The sequence below is a fragment of the Oryzias latipes genome, chromosome 8 (assembly GCF_053564925.1).
Source record: "Oryzias latipes strain Hd-rR chromosome 8, Olatipes_Hd-rR_3.1".
NCBI lineage: Eukaryota > Metazoa > Chordata > Actinopteri > Beloniformes > Adrianichthyidae > Oryzias > Oryzias latipes.
Window position 1 is genome coordinate 21066978 of NC_136244.1, and position 16937 is coordinate 21083914.

Sequence of the window (16937 nt, forward strand, 5' to 3'; positions counted from 1 at the left end):
AATTTAAATAAAATAAATAAATAAAAAAGAAACACATGGTCAGGCAGAAAAAATATCTACTTACAATTACAGATAACTTTTCTTCTTTAGTTGAACCTATTTAAATGCTGGGATAACATTGTCATTTTATTTTAACAAATTTTAAAATTTAAAAAGAATAAATAAAACACAATTTGTTTAATTTTGAAACTAAAAAAAAGTCCAAACTAAAATATGTAAATTCAATATTTTTAGCCCAATAAACCCTTTTACTCATCCCCTAGTATTTATTTTCACATTGTTTTGTTTTTCTTTTAAGTCTGAGAACCTTTAAGAAATTACAAAAGGTTTTCTGCACTTTTAAATACTTCACTTTGTGAGATGTGAGTGCTCGCTTATATTTTTCATTAAAAAAAAAAAAATCCATCAATAGAACGGTATTTTCTTAGTTTAAGCAAGATATTGAGTTTGTCACATAAGACAAAAATGTGTCAATAATTAATAAAAACTATCGTTCCATGCTTTGATAGTTGGAGGTGTGTCCAGTGAGGGTGCTGATTGACAGATCTCAGATCACCATAAATGAGTTGAACTGATGCGGTTGACGGGACGAGTTATTTTTTAATTAGAAACAAAGCATTGGAGCATGAAATCAAACACTCATTGAAATATATAGATTTTTAAAAAAGAAAAGACGTCTACTTTTCCACTGTCGCGTTAATCAGCAAAAGGCAATCCATCTTAACTCTTAGTTTTTTGCAAAGTTGATCAGCTCTAACACATGATCTTGCAAACAAAGTATGTCTCTCAATTATGCTCTCATTGCATTTCCCTGGGAAAACGTGGATCATAATTCTTGGTGAGCAGTGTTTTCACATTCATCCTATATGTTTTACTTTTAAATCTTGCACTTCCCAGCCTCCTGATAAATTAGACAGAAAAACAAATTTAACTTTTTCTGTTAAAGTAAATTTTCATTCACTTTTTTCACGAGTGATAATATTTTTGGTTTTGGAAATATCATAATTGCTTGTTTCTCTGTGCTAAATAAGAAAGTACACAACTAAAGCTAGTAAAAATAAAGGTACGCCAACTTTAAGTTAATTGTACTAATTTTTACTTACTAAGAATCAATATACAACATTATGTGGAAGAATTTTCCCGAACTAAAAGGCAACCTTCAGTTTTGTTTTTAATGGATAAAAGCGTTCATAAAGGATCGTTTTTTGCTGTAACAATTAATAGTCTTGTTTAAAACTCTTCACTGTTGGTTTGATGCTCATTTTCTCAAAAGTTTAGGAACATGTCCACATGAGCAGTTTATTAGTTGCCATATTTTTTGTCCACAGTTCTGTACCTTTGAGGAAAGCATTGTCACAGTTTTCTTGACAGGTACAGAAATTTTTTTTTATTTGACAGATTCACACTTTCTCTGTTCAAGCATGAACTCCAGGGTGAAAAAAACGAATAGTATTTTAAAACCTGCCAAACAGTTACAAAAAAAGCTAAGAAGGTCATGTAACTGTGGTAGTTTGGCTACCAATGGAAGGACATGTGTGACAGTTCATGTCTGGGACTTGGTCAGTGCGGTCAGGATGGATGTGGTCTCCCTGAGGACTTTCACTCTGCTCCTGGCTGGCTGCTGCAGCCTCTCAGCATGGCCTTGTGAGTATTTTGACACAAGTAGGGAGCACTTACATCATTTGATTGCAAACACACCATCTAATTCTGGTTTTTATTAAGAAATAGAACTATTTATCTCCAGGAATTTTAAAGTGGCTAGAAATTCACCTGACACTGACAAAACTCACTTAAAAGATTTTTAAAGGCCCCTATTTTATACAGAAAGGTGTAATAAGTGCATTATAATGTTAATTTCTCAATAAAAATTGAAAAAAAGTAACCCCAATGTGGTATTTTGCTCCATCCATGCATCTCTGAGCATTTTTCTCCAGTACTGCTCTCGGAGCACGAGTCCCTCCCAATGGATAAAAACGAGTGAGTCCCCATGTTGTGACCCACCGAAGGGGGAACAGCTCCTTCCAGGAAGAGTCTACACTACCAGCACTCCCCACCCCAAGGCTAACTGAAATACCCACTTTCTCCGCGGAGCTAGCGGTGATCACTTTCATTTTATATGCACGATACGCACATCCATTTTTGCAAATGTTCGGATGTTGTTTGTTTTCGTAGGTTGGCGTCATCAAATGGGCGGTTCCCACAAGGAGCCAAAGGCAGTGCCTCAGAGATCGTCTTACTACCAGGTAGGAAAAAAGGCTGCAAAAATAACTCATATTTCATAAAAAGTTCAATTAGTCTTTAGTGTGCCAAAGGCAATATACTATCACATATATGAATATAGTTTACTCTGAAAGGCATGAGAAAAGGATGATATAGGCACTTTAAAATATTAGAAGCATTTCCAAAAATGTTCAATCTGGGAAACGTGTTCAGATTTGATCTATGTGGCAGTAATGACTTAGTCAGACAGATTAAGGGCATCACTTTCTTGTAGATTACTACTCTGTTTGCTATTCTGGCAGTCTTGTAAAACTTTACAGCAAATTCACGTCCTTTGCTGTTAAGCTGTCATCAATGTTACATCCCAGCAATGAGCCTTGTTAATGTAATACTGTATCCAAGTAAAAAGAGTGACTGCACCACGTAAACTCATGTTGTAGCCTCTTCAGAATAAGACATCGCATTCCCACATAAAACATTCACACTGTCAGTTCATCCACTTCCTGTATTATCTTGAAAAGGTTACTTCTCTTCTGAGCATCTTGACTTCGTCATGGAACCAGAACCTCCACACGAAAGGGAACCGAGCTGATGCTTAGCAGCTCTGAGTGGGCAGGACACATCTGGGTGGTAGGGTGATGATTTCTCCATCTCTAGATAAAGTTTTCAGAGACACAATCCAAAATCTGGGTTTTTACTCAGCGGACTGGCAAGAAAAAGGCAGGGGGTCTTCCAGGGCAGATCCGGGTCAGAACAGGCTCAGCAGAGCAAGACTTTAAACAACAGGCCAGAGAGTTGCAGAGAAACAAGTTTCTGGCAGAGAACTAGTGGTGAGCAGCGCAACAAATAGGAAGGTGAACTCCAAGTGCATATGATGAGGGTGACTGCAGAGTGGTGAAGGGTAGAATCCTGTGACAAAGGCTATGTCTGAATTCCCTCCCTGCTCCTAAAGACTTTAAAAGCAATTTATGCTCACTACTTTTTTTTTTAATGGCAAATGTGACCACCTATTTCCTGAAGTAAAAACCTAAGAAATATGAACATTTTACGAGGACTATGTAAGAATCCTCTTTGTTCTGAAGATGAAAACTTGTTGTGTATTTAGAAAAATAAATAGAAATACATTTTCACATAAAAAATGCAATGCATTATGGTAGGCACCAATCTAGCGAACACTGATGCAGGCTGGTTTTTCACAGAGATGTCTGAGAAATTTCCATTGCACTGGACTTTGGACAACCCTATAAAATGGTGAACGCCCTAAATAGTGCACTTAGTAGTGAGTAGTAAAGGAATTTGGACACAACTCAAGATTTTAGAATATTGACTCTTGAGTTTATCTTTTTTAAAGATGAGAATCTTAATATAATTTAATGATTTGTTCAAAAAATTAATATCATGGTAACAGAAAATGTTTTATTATTGTGACAAGAATTGCATATGCATGATAGTCAATTTTATTTTTATTTTTTAAAGCACACATTTCTGTTTTCTGCTATAGCTCATCAGAAATGGCATTAGTTCACCTCTGCTGTGTATGTCCGTGTCTGTTTGATTTGATTGATTTAAAAAGCTATTGATTTTTGTGAGTAATTGTCAGGAGGGGGTTATAATTCAGGCTTGAAACCAAACATGCAGCTAGTTTGTGGGAAAAAAGCAGGACAGATAATCTTAAATCAAATCAATTTCATGATGCCCAGTGATCAAACTAACACACGGCAGACTATAATCTTTAAAATCTGTCATTAGGGAGCACAGACATTCAAAACTACACCATAAGAATAGATTAAAAAGAAGCCAGTCATTCCCTAAAGCCCAATTTTGCCCTCACCTAGGGCCCAATTAGAGAGGTTGTAGTGACAAGTCAAACATTATTGGCCTTGGCAGACCAATGAGATCCAAACTCTTGTTTATCTCTCATTTCACTTGCAGAAACCACATTAGAATTCTTCTTCGATGTGCTATTAATAAGTGCCAAAACAATGTAAGCTGCATGGCCAATACATGTTCAATTAGGATTACCCAGAGACACAATTCACCGGGAGTGTGGAGTTCAAGACTTTGTGAAGCTTGTCAGACTGCATAAACTTCTGTGCGGCTTTAAAGTGTTCGGATTTGCAATTAACTCAGGCAACAACCAGGAGAACAATGCACTTACCCCGGCTACCCCCGCGCCAAAGCCTTCCCATTATTTTAACAAGCACAACAACATATTGTATGTTAATAGATTTCCTCCAAGGCCTCTGGAGCTCACCCTGCCTGTTGTCAGTTGTGTTGATTAACAGGAACACAATTAGAATTGCAGGGCCCTGTTTAGCATTAGTGCTCAATATACAGCTTAATGCATTCACATGTTCTTCTAGGTGTCAGCTTCATCCTCTACCTGGCTGCTTCGTCTTCAGGGAATACCTCTCTGTGACCTCCGATGTGCATCGCACTTAAACCTTTTGTTGTGTTAATTTGAGGCATGATTAAATCTCAAACTAAGCCCTTACGCTTTCTAAATGCATCAAGAATTTTAATAAGATATACTGGAACAGTCTGCATGCTGAACGGGTTGTTTGTTTTATTTAACTTTGACTCAGCACCTTTAATAAAAAGCACAGCAGAATGTAGACACTTAATCTAAATATAAGTACATTAAACAAGAGGGAATTTATGATTGTTAATAAGGATATATTTAATATGTCTTTAAAGAGGGTTCACACAAATCATCGAAAAGGAAAATGTTTGTCATCTAGACACATAAGACTCATGCATGTGTAGTTAGAACGAGACTCAGAGAAATCAGACATTTTCTTTAAATGCTGTCAGAAAAAAACAATTACATATGATCAAGGACGTTTATAAATCAACAATACAACTGGTCAGATGTGGTTAAAGTCTTTACTTCTACGGGTCGACATGTCTCAGTCTCTCAGTTACAACAAAAACAATAGCAAAAGATGGTGTTTGGTGGTGGGGCTTCCTGTGGATCAAACCATGTTAAAAAGTGCGTAAAATAAGGAAACTGAAAAAGATTTTGTTTGTGGCATTTTTTCATCTGTTAATTCCTCACTTTGATGTTTTAAATGGTTACAGTTTAAGTTAATATTTTAGACTAGTTTCAAGTTTTAAAATCTTGATATCAGACAAAACTAAGATGTAATGACTTATTTTAAGATAATAACCTTATAAGAGCATTTTATTTTAAGCAAATGTGCAAATAAATAAAAGATAATATTTTTAAGCCAAAGTTTCATTTGTAAATGGTGAGTGGTGATTTGCATATTTTACTCATAACAATTTATAGGGCAAATTGATCTTAAAACATGTAATTGAATGAATGAATGAATGAATGAATGAATGAATGAATGAATGAATGAATGAATGAATGAATGAATGAAGTTTTATTACTTTGCAACACCTTCACGGTACCAAATTGCCTCACATGTATTCTGTATTGTTTTTTTTTTTGTTTTTTCCATGTCTATCAGCTGGTGAGGATCTGCTGATTGAGGCCAGCTGATGCTCTTGGCTGATCAGCAGGAGAAGCATAAAAAACATCGAACTGGTGGCAGAAAGGGCAGGATGTACATTCTGGCATTTCCCTGTTTGTGTAGAGTTGCAGATGGTTGCAGAGAGCTATGTTCTTGAGCTTTGCAGATCTTGCAGATCTTGCAGATCAGGTCCTTTGTTTCCTCCATTTTTCTTTAGATCATATTTGTTACAGCTCACTCTGAGCCATGAGCTGCAACAAATAACTTGCCATTTTCTTTCTTCCTAAATCTTCTTAAATCCACTTAAACTTACCAGAGATCAATTTCGACCTATGGTTTGTTTAAAGACGTTTGTGATATTATCCTGCATTTAAAATATTCTGCTCAGGGGCATGATGGACTCAGTCTGTCTTCGATTAAGGATGTTCTGTCTCCAGAAGTGTTGACACAAAGATTTGCTTTGTTAGTAAATCCTGGCATTGTCCCTATAGATTTAGAACTTGCTCTAAAATATTGCCTTTTTTAAAGCTGGTGATCCAAGTATGATTAACTATTTCCATCTTGTGTCTATTTCACCACATTTTTTAAAGGTTTTGGAAAAGCTGCTTGACATTTGTCCAGATTTTTGAACAATTTTAATAAAAATATTATCATAAATATGGTTTCCAGGGACTTGTTCATAAACGAGTATTTAATCAAGAGAAAACAATACTATAGGTGTCAATGAGTTGTCTTTGTATGGAGATAAATTAGTCTGACTGGGTTTGAGTGTGCATAATACTTGATTTGGAACTCACACAATACATTTTGTTAGCAACTGTGTGTATTTGCAATCGAGTATTCAAGTGTTCAATATCAAAAACGAAATAGAAATACAAAAAATACAATTTACGCACACACAACTTGAAATTACATCAGCTTGAAATTAACTATGAATTCAAAACAGCTCCTAGGCATACTCTGATCTACAGATCGGAGTTACAAGTACAATAGGGGTTGTTAGAGTCCTTTCACTTCTTCAGATGTGTGAGTAGATGATGTGTTTAAATGCTGCTAGAATGCTGGGTCATCAATTTTTTGTTTTGTTTGTTTTATCTATTGATTGATTTATTTATGAGCCACTTGTCACTTAGATTGTGAATAATATCTAGTAGAAATTTCACATTTTTTCCACTTTAGAAACAAATATTTACCAATAACATCATGATATTGTGATCGCTCTAAATTTTAAATAGACTTATTTGCTCTTATAGACACACATTACATAAGATCCATTGCATATAGTTGTCAAATGAAGTTTGATTATTTACTTGAAAGGGAGTAAGAAGAAATTAATTTATATAATCCCACCTATATTTTGATTTTTCCATACTTGCCATGATCCTGTTCCTAACATACTGAAAGAATTCATGAAAACTCCAAAAGCAAACAAGTAAAACATTTTAAAAATGTGTTTTTTTTCTTGGTATGAATGTTAATTTGATCTGATATTTTTATACATTTACATTTCTATAGCTGACTTTTTTTAAAGTCCAAACAATGAGCCTCCAGATGACATTGAGCCTCTGTGAAATTATCAGTAGTAACTGGCTGATAAGCTTAAGATGACTAATCACTTTTCTGAATGTTAAAAAATGTTAATCAGCTTTGTTATATAAACTGTTGATTGTGATGGAACATCTAGATTTAAAGAGGGCTTAAAGAGCGGATCAGTTTATTAGTCTACAGCATCAGTTTCAGTGCCAAACCTTGTCTCAGACTGGACTCGCTCCTCGTCACACTGGGGAAGGGAACAATCTCTCACTGCCTGTCTCTCTGAACAGTCTGCAGCCGGCTCCCTCCCCGGGTTAGACGCCGCTTAAAGTTTCTCCCTTCAAAAGCCTTCTGGCTGCCTTCACCAAAGCTGCTGAGAGATGGATAAGAAAGCAGAGTCACCTGAAGGAAGAAAGAAATGAGGATGGTCCCTCGATCACTGGCACATTGGGGGATTCTCCTCCAGAGTTGTCTGTGTTGGAATCAATTTTTGTAACAAAACAAGTCAGGTAAACATATTTTTTTACCATGTGTTTTTCCTATATCACTCAAAGTGACAAGTCTTTTTGGGGGTATTTTTTTATCAATATTCTTTATCTTGTTTTTTTACCAAAATTATAAAAGGTGCTTTATGTTTTTTTTCACAGAAACATCTGCTTGAAAGAGATAAATCTTATTAGAGGTGAAGAGAATAGTGTTTTCAACATCTTGGCTTGGCATTTACAAGCTTTAAGTTAAAAGCAGCAGACATACTTCCATTTTCTGCAACATATTAACACAGTTGTAAAATCTGAGTTATGCCGTGAATCTATGATTGTTCAAATAAAGACCTGCTGTGAATGTGATGAAGACATTAGCTGCTGTTAGCCGTAATTCAGTATACCCTGCCTGTATCCCCACTCCTCCGCATCCCACACAGTTATCAGCCTCTATGAATAATCTATTCAGAGCACTCCACCAGTGTGATAATATGTTGGAGGGACTTGCCGGTTAATGATACACTTGAGATTCTGTGCATAAAAGGTTTACAGACAGGGAAAAGAACACCATTTGACGTTGTCTGTGCACATGGCCGTGAACCCAGCGTTTCATAGTCTTCAACAATTAAATGACCTATCGTTTTGTGCATGTTTGACATTTTGGTTCAAAAACGAAGCATCGACAGACCTAAGATACTGCAGTTTTTGCATTATTACAGTGCAGCACAAATATGGAGGACAGACACATACAAAAACTGTGGTTCTGTTGTCATGAGAGACCCAAAAGATGCATTTTATGTTGCAATTGTCAACATAATTCCATAGCAGATCAATTTTTCTGACAAACCAGAGTAGGTTACTTGCCAAAATGATAAAAGGATTGTGCATTTATGCAAACAGATGATTAAAATTTGTCAAAATGTGGCTTTAAATTAAGATTTATTCTTACAAAAATAGGGCAACAAAAATGATATGTGTTAAGGTGGAAGTAAAAGACTTTTCAGTTTAGGATGTGTTCTTAAAAGTACACTGACCAAAAATATAAACGCAACACTTTTGTTATTGCTCCCATTTTTTATGGTATGAACTCAAAGATGTGAAACATTTTCCACATACACAAAATAACTAGTTCTCTGAAATATTGTTCACAAATCTGTCTAAATCTGTGATAGTGAGCACTTCTCCTTTGCCAAGACAATCCATCCAACCTCACAGGTGTGCCATATCAAGATGCTGATTAGACAGCATGATTAGGCACAGGTGTGCCTTAGACTGACCACAAGAAAAGGCCCCTCTGAAATCTTCAGTTTTGTTTTATTGAGTGGGTCAGGGGACTCAGACAACCAGTCAGTATCTGGTGTGACCACCATTTGCCTCATGAAGTGCGACACATCTCCTTTGCATAGAGCTGATCAAGTTGTCTATTGTGGCCTGTGGAATGTTGGTCCACTCTTCTTCAATGGCTGTGCGAAGTTGCTGGATATTGGCAGGAACTGGAACACGCTGTCGTATACGCCGATCCAGAGCATCCCAAACATGCTCAATGGGTGACATGTCCGGTGAGTATGCTGGCCATGCATGAACTGGGATGTTTTCAGCTTCCAAGAATTGTGTACAGATCCTTGCAACATGGGGCCGTGCATTATCATGCTGCAACATGAGGTCATGTTGTTGGATGTACGGCACAACAATGGGCCCCAGGATCTCGTCACGGTATCTCTGTGCATTCAAAATGCCATCAATGAAACGCACCTGTGTTCTTCGCCCATAACATATAATAATAATAATAATAATGGATTAGATTTATCTGCGCTTTCCCAGACGCTCAAAGCGCTGACAGTGTGTCCATTATTCATTCACTCCTCATTCATACTTGGTGATGGTAAGCTACGGTTGTAGCCACAGCTGCCCAGGGGCAGACTGACAGAGGCGTGGCTGCCAGTTCGCGCCTACGGCCCCTCTGACCATCACCGGGATCATTCATACACATGCACACGCCAGTGGAGCCACACTGGAGGCAAGGAAGGTGAAGTGTCTTGCCCAAGGACACAACGACAGTTGGCTGAGGGGAGCGGGGATCAAACCGCCAACCCTCCGATCATTGGACAACCTGCTCAACCGCCTGAGCCACTGCTGCCCCATATGCATGCCCATACCATAACCCCACCACCACCATGGGTTACTCGATCTACAACATTGATATCAGAAAACCGCTCACCCACACAACGCCACACACGCTGTCTGCCATCTGCCCTGAACAGTGTAAACCGGTGAAGAGAACACCTCTCCAACGTGCCAGACGCCATCGCATGTGAGCATTTGCCCACTCAAGTCGGTTACGATGACGAACTGGAGTGAGGTCGAGACCTCGATGAGGACGACGAGCATGCAGATGAGCTTCCCTGAGACGGTTTCTGACAGCTTGTGCAGAAATTCTGTGTTTATGCAAACCGATTGTTTCAGCAGCTGTCCGAGTGGCTGGTTTCAGACGATCTTGGAGGTGGACATGCTGGATGTGGAGGTCTTGGGCTGGTGTGGTTACACGTGGTCTGCGGTTGTGAGGCCGGTTGGATGTGCTGCCAAATTCTCGGAAACGCCTTTGGAGACAGCTTATGGTGGAGAAATTGACATTCAATTCCCTATCAACAGCTCTGGTGGAAATTCCTGCTATCAGCATGCCAATTGCACGCTCCCTCAAAACTTGCGACATCTGTGGCATTGTGCTGTGTGATACAACTGAAGATTTCAGAGTGGCCTTTTCTTGTGGCCAGTCTAAGGCACACCAGGAGAAGTGCTCACTATCACAGATTTAGACAGATTTGTGAACAATATTTCAGAGAACTGGTTATTTTGTGTATGTGGAAAATGTTTCACATCTTTGAGTTCATACCATAAAAAATGGGAGCAATAACAAAAGTGTTGCGTTTATATTTTTGGTCAGTGTAGGTTATCAAATGACCCATCATTTTCTATAGGACTAACATATGCTACTTTGGCTTTGGGGCAAACCGGCAAAAACACTGAACCAAGAAGCCTTGAGCTACATTCCCCCCTAAGCAACATGCGTTTATGCGGCCACTTCCAATAAAAAGTCTTTGGAAATGCATGTAAATGCAAGTTTCTATAACCTTTTGCTGCCTCTATTGACATGGTGCCTCTGTCAATTACCTTCCCCCTCCCCCGTTCCTGCTCTGCCCTGCACGCGACCAGCTGAGTTCACTTACCTCATCATCATCCCCGCCTACTTAAGGAGGTCCAGGACCTGTTTTCAACGCCAGTCCGTTGTTCCTTCCACGGTGCTTACGTCTGGCCAGCTCACGTTGTGTGCCCTTGTTCTAGTCCAAGCTTCGTTAACGTGTCATCTCTTCTCCACCCTCAGGAACTGTCCGCTTCACGGGTGAACCTCAGGTCGCTGTCCACCGCTCTCGCTCTCCTCCTTGGATTCTGCCGAAGTCTCGCTCTCTGGACCTTCCTGCCGCTTACCTCCAGTCAGCCGCCACGCCACGTCAAGACTCCTAACTACTGTGAATTAAACCATCTTAATCTTACTTCCCGACTCCTTGTGTCCTTCTGGGTTCCAGCGTTTGGGTCTGTCCGAAATCCCGCGAGATCATGACAGAACGGACTGGCCAAACTCCAGACCCAGCTGACCCGGAAGGGCTCCGCCACGCTATTTCACTGCAAGGTAACCTTTTGAGCCGTCAAGCAGATGCGCTCGCTCAAATGTCGGCGGCTCAGCAAGATCTTTTTCGGCGTCTCGACAGTATTACACACACCCTTGCAGAATTAACTGGACAATCTCCCAATGTTGCAGCCGCAGCTCAAGCTCCTTCTTCCGGCAACAGCCTGGCTTCCGCTTCCGCCATGATCCCCGAAAACTTCCGCCTTCAACCGGAACCATTTTGCGGTGAGGTCGAGGCCTGTGGAGGATTTCTCCTTCAATGCCAGCTCATTTTCCAGCAGGCACCCAGACATTACCAAACGGACCACAGCAGAATTTCACTTATAGTGAACGGCCTCAGAAACAAAGCTCTCCAGTGGGCCCAGGCGTTCTTAGCTTCTCATCCCATCTCACATCTCACGTTCGACCGGTTCATCGAGGAATTCCGGCTAGTGTTTGACCAGCCTCGTAAGCAGGAGGAAGCCACCCGGCGGTTGTTGAATCTAAAACAAGGCAACCGTTCGGTAAGTGAACATTTGATCGACTTCCGCATCCTAGCTGTGGAGGCTGGCTGGCCTGACCCCGCTCTCAAGGGGATATTCTACCAATCTTTGAGTGAAAGAATTAAAGACCATTTATGCTCACAGCCTGAAGCTAACACCTTCGAGGATCTTGTCTCTGCAGCCCTCCGTTCAGATGCCAGATTACGTGAACGTCACGCCGAACGCACTCGTAGGCCTCCGGGCCACTCCCAAGATCAGGCTTCCCCTAACTACGTGTTCCCGTTGCCAGTCCATGAGCCACCAGCTCCCTCATCGGATGAACCTATGCAAGTAGGTCATTCTAAATTAACAGCAGAGGAACGTCAAAAAAGGCGTGAAGAAGGGTTATGTTTTTATTGTGGGCACCCCGGTCACCAAGTAGCTCAATGCGGACGGCGTTTAAACTCCCGAACCCCCCGTTAGATGACAGGCCACGGGGGGGCAATGTTTCTCACGCCAAAGAAACCAAGTTCTTGTTTGTTCCTGTCAAAATTGCGCATCAAAGCCAAGTTCATGAATCCAAAGCGCTCATTGATTCTGGCGCCGAACATAGCCTCATTGATCTGCATCTTGTCAATCACCTCTCACTGCCTATTGAATCTCTCGACTCCCCCATTAATGCAGCCGGATTAGGTGGGAAACAACTTTCCCGTATAACCGCTCGCACTAAACCGGTACTTATACTTACATCAGGCAATCATAGAGAATATCATCGCTTTTTTGTCACCCATTGCCCCCAGACCCCCATTATTATGGGATTTTCCTGGCTCCAAAAACATAATCCACACATTGACTGGGCCGTTCCTCGAATCACTAATTGGAGTACTTACTGCTTGGCTAACTGTCTTCATTCCGCGATTCCCTCCGCCATCGTCACTACATCGGAGGCTGAAAAGGAAATGGATCTTTCCAAGGTACCCATTTGCTATCATGATCTCAAGGCAGTTTTTTGTAAATTCAAAGCTAGCGCGCTTCCACCCCATAGGCCCTATGACTGCGCCATAGAACTTCTAAACGGCGCACCGCTCCCAAAGGGAAAATTATTCAATTTATCTGGTCCAGAAAAAAATGCTATGGAAAAATACATCCAGGAGGCTCTTTCGCTTGGTCACATCCGCCCCTCTACTTCTCCGGTTGGTGCAGGCTTCTTCTTCGTTGAGAAGAAAGACAAAACCCTGAGGCCCTGCATCGATTACCGCGAGTTGAACCAAATTACGGTCAAAGATAAATATTCACTCCCATTAATAGATTCTGTTTTTGACGCAGTCCAACAGGCATGCATCTTCTCTAAACTAGATTTAAGGAACGCTTATCATCTGGTTCGCATTCGAGAGGGAGATGAATGGAAGACGGCCTTCTCCACTCCCTTAGGCCATTTTGAATATCTGGTCATGCCTTTCGGCCTCACTAACGCACCCGCAGTATTTCAACGGCTTATTAACGATGTTCTTCGCGACTTCCTCAATAGATTCGTTTTTGTTTACCTTGACGACATCTTAATTTACTCATCCAGCCTAACTGAACATGAACACCACGTCCGCCTTGTTCTCGAAAGGTTACTCGAAAATCAATTATTCGTTAAGGCAGAAAAGTGCGAATTCCATACCTCCACGATTCCGTTTCTGGGCTATATTATCGAAGCCGGTAACATCAGACCTGATCCGGCCAAGATTGAAGCTGTCGCCCATTGGGAGATCCCGCAGACTCGCAAGAAATTGCAACAATTTCTGGGCTTCGCGAACTTCTACAGGAGGTTCATTCGAAATTACAGTAGTATTGCTGCTCCCCTCACTCAACTTACATCGATCAATAAACCCTACATCTGGACCCCGGCTGCCGACACAGCCTTCAAGAAACTCAAGGAACTGTTTGTAACCGCACCTATTCTCATTCAACCTGATGTCACTAAGCAATTCATCGTTGAGGTGGATGCTTCGGATTCTGGAGTCGGCGCTGTCCTTTCCCAGCGTGAGGAGTCGACCAACAAGTTAAAGCCCTGTGCTTATTTTTCACGCAAGTTGAGCCCTGCTGAAAGGAACTATGACGTGGGCAACCGCGAACTTTTGGCTATCAAATTAGCCTTAGAAGAGTGGCGTCACTGGCTGGAGGGGGCAGAGCTACCTTTTATAGTTTGGACTGATCACAAAAATCTAGCATACTTACGCAGTGCAAAACGCCTTAATTCCCGTCAAGCTCGCTGGTGTTTGTTTTTCGATCGTTTCAACTTCAATATCACCTACCGTCCAGGCAGTCGCAACATCAAGCCGGACGCCTTATCCAGGAAATATTCTATTGTCGAACCCACCACTGACTCTACCATCATTCCCACCTCCTGTTTTGTAGGTACTCTCACCTGGGAAATCGAGAGCAAGGTCCAACAGGCCCAGGGTGAGATACCTGATCATGTTTCCGTTCCACCTGGTACTCTGTATGTTCCCGATTCTCTCAGGTCCGAAGTACTCACTTGGGGGCATGCCTCACGGATAGCCTGTCATGGAGGGGTACGCAGAACTATCAACCTACTACGTCGTCGGTTTTACTGGCCCTCTCTTGAGAAGGACGTCCGTGAGTATGTGGCTGCTTGTACCATCTGTGCCCGCTCCAAGAACTCAAATTCACCTCCCTCTGGTCATCTGCTGCCTCTGACTATACCTAGTCGCCCATGGTCACACATCGCAATGGATTTCGTTACAGGGCTGCCTCCCTCCCAGGGGCACACAGTAATACTGACAGTCATTGATCGTTTCTCCAAAGGCGTTCACTTCATCCCTTTGGCTCAACTCCCCTCTGCTTCTGACACTGCTGACCTTCTTGTCAATCATGTGTTTCGCTACCATGGCATACCATGCGACATCGTGTCTGACCGCGGACCTCAATTCACGTCTCAGGTGTGGAAGTCGTTCTGCTCCGCCCTCGGTGCCACGGTCAGTCTAAGCTCAGGATACCACCCCCAGTCCAACGGACAAGCCGAAAGAGCAAACCAGGAGTTGGAGGCGGCTCTCAGATGTCTGGCGGCTCAAAATGAATCTGACTGGTCCAAGTATCTCATCTGGGTGGAATATGCTCATAACACTCATCCCTCCTCTGCTACAGGCATATCCCCCTTCGAAGCCTCTTTGGGGTACTCACCACCTCTGTTTCCTTCTCAGGAACTCGATCTGGCAGTGCCCTCGGTCCAGCTTCATCTACAACGTTGCCAGGACATTTGGCGTCAGGCCAGGGCTGCTCTCCTGCGCACCAGGGAGAGCAACTGTCAGATCGCTAACCGTCACAGGGTGGTGAGTCCCGCCTACCGTCCTGGGCAGAAGGTGTGGTTATCATCACGCAACATCCCCGTTCAGGCGTCATCACGTAAGCTGGCCCCCAGATACATCGGCCCTTACGTGATTGATCGCATCATTAACCCCTCCTGTGTCCGCCTACGTCTGCCTGCTGCTCTGAGGGTGCACCCCTCGTTTCACGTCTCCCAGATTAAGCCTGTCAGCGAAAGCCCTTTGTGCCCGCCGTCCACTTCCCCGCCACCCGCCCGGACCATTGACGGCGCGCCTGCCTTTACCGTCAGTCGGATATTGGACGTTCGCCGCCGTGGTCGCGGGTTCCAGTTTTTGGTGGACTGGGAGGGGTACGGTCCTGAGGAGCGGTCATGGATCTCCCGCTCCCTTATTTTGGACCATTCCCTGATTGATGACTTCTTCCGCGCCCATCCGGATCGTCGCCCTGGACCGCCTGGAGGCGGTCGTTGAGGGGGGGGTACTGACATGGTGCCTCTGTCAATTACCTTCCCCCTCCCCCGTTCCTGCTCTGCCCTGCACGCGACCAGCTGAGTTCACTTACCTCATCATCATCCCCGCCTACTTAAGGAGGTCCAGGACCTGTTTTCAACGCCAGTCCGTTGTTCCTTCCACGGTGCTTACGTCTGGCCAGCTCACGTTGTGTGCCCTTGTTCTAGTCCAAGCTTCGTTAACGTGTCATCTCTTCTCCACCCTCAGGAACTGTCCGCTTCACGGGTGAACCTCAGGTCGCTGTCCACCGCTCTCGCTCTCCTCCTTGGATTCTGCCGAAGTCTCGCTCTCTGGACCTTCCTGCCGCTTACCTCCAGTCAGCCGCCACGCCACGTCAAGACTCCTAACTACTGTGAATTAAACCATCTTAATCTTACTTCCCGACTCCTTGTGTCCTTCTGGGTTCCAGCGTTTGGGTCTGTCCGAAATCCCGCGAGATCATGACATCTATGAGTATTTCAATTAATTCCATCCATCCATCCCCTGAACCCATTTTATCCTTTTCAGGGTTAGGGTCAGGGTTAAGGCCCACAAAGGAACCTAACCCTACTTGTGGGCAAAGGCAGGACAGGTTGCCAGTCTGTTGAAAGGCTACAATCACACACCCATAGACTCTCACATTCATTCCTATAGGGACAATTTAGAGCACAGGTGTCAAACTCTAGGCCTCAAGGGCCGGTGTCCTGCATGTTTTCTAACCAATCTCTCATTGAAGCTCCTTATTGGCTAAACACACCTGATCCAGGTAATCAACAGCAGATGAGGCAGGATTTCTGAAAAACCAGCAGGAGGCCGGCCTTTGAGGCCTGGAGTTTGACACCCCTGATTTAGAGTAACCAATTAACCTGAATAAGGCATCTTTTTGGATGGTGGGAGGAAGCCGGAGTGTCCTGAGAAAACCCATGCATGAACGGGGAGAACGTGGACAGCCAGGACTTGAACCGGGGCCTTCTTGCTGTGGAGCTGTGCAGCCTATTTCAATTAAAATGAAGAACTAAAATAATTATAATCACAGGAGCCAGATTCAAGCTTTACCATTAAATGTTTCTCATCGAAATATTGCAAAATATTGAAATACTTAGAAAAAATATATGTCGACATTGACCAAAAATAATACTTTATTTAATGGAAAAAGCCAGTTCCAGTCCTCTACTTTGTTACCATGTAGCTAAAGATCTAAACAGGTGAGAGGACTTTTTGTTTTCATCTCTGTTCTTCTCACATTTGGGATTTTAGTGTTT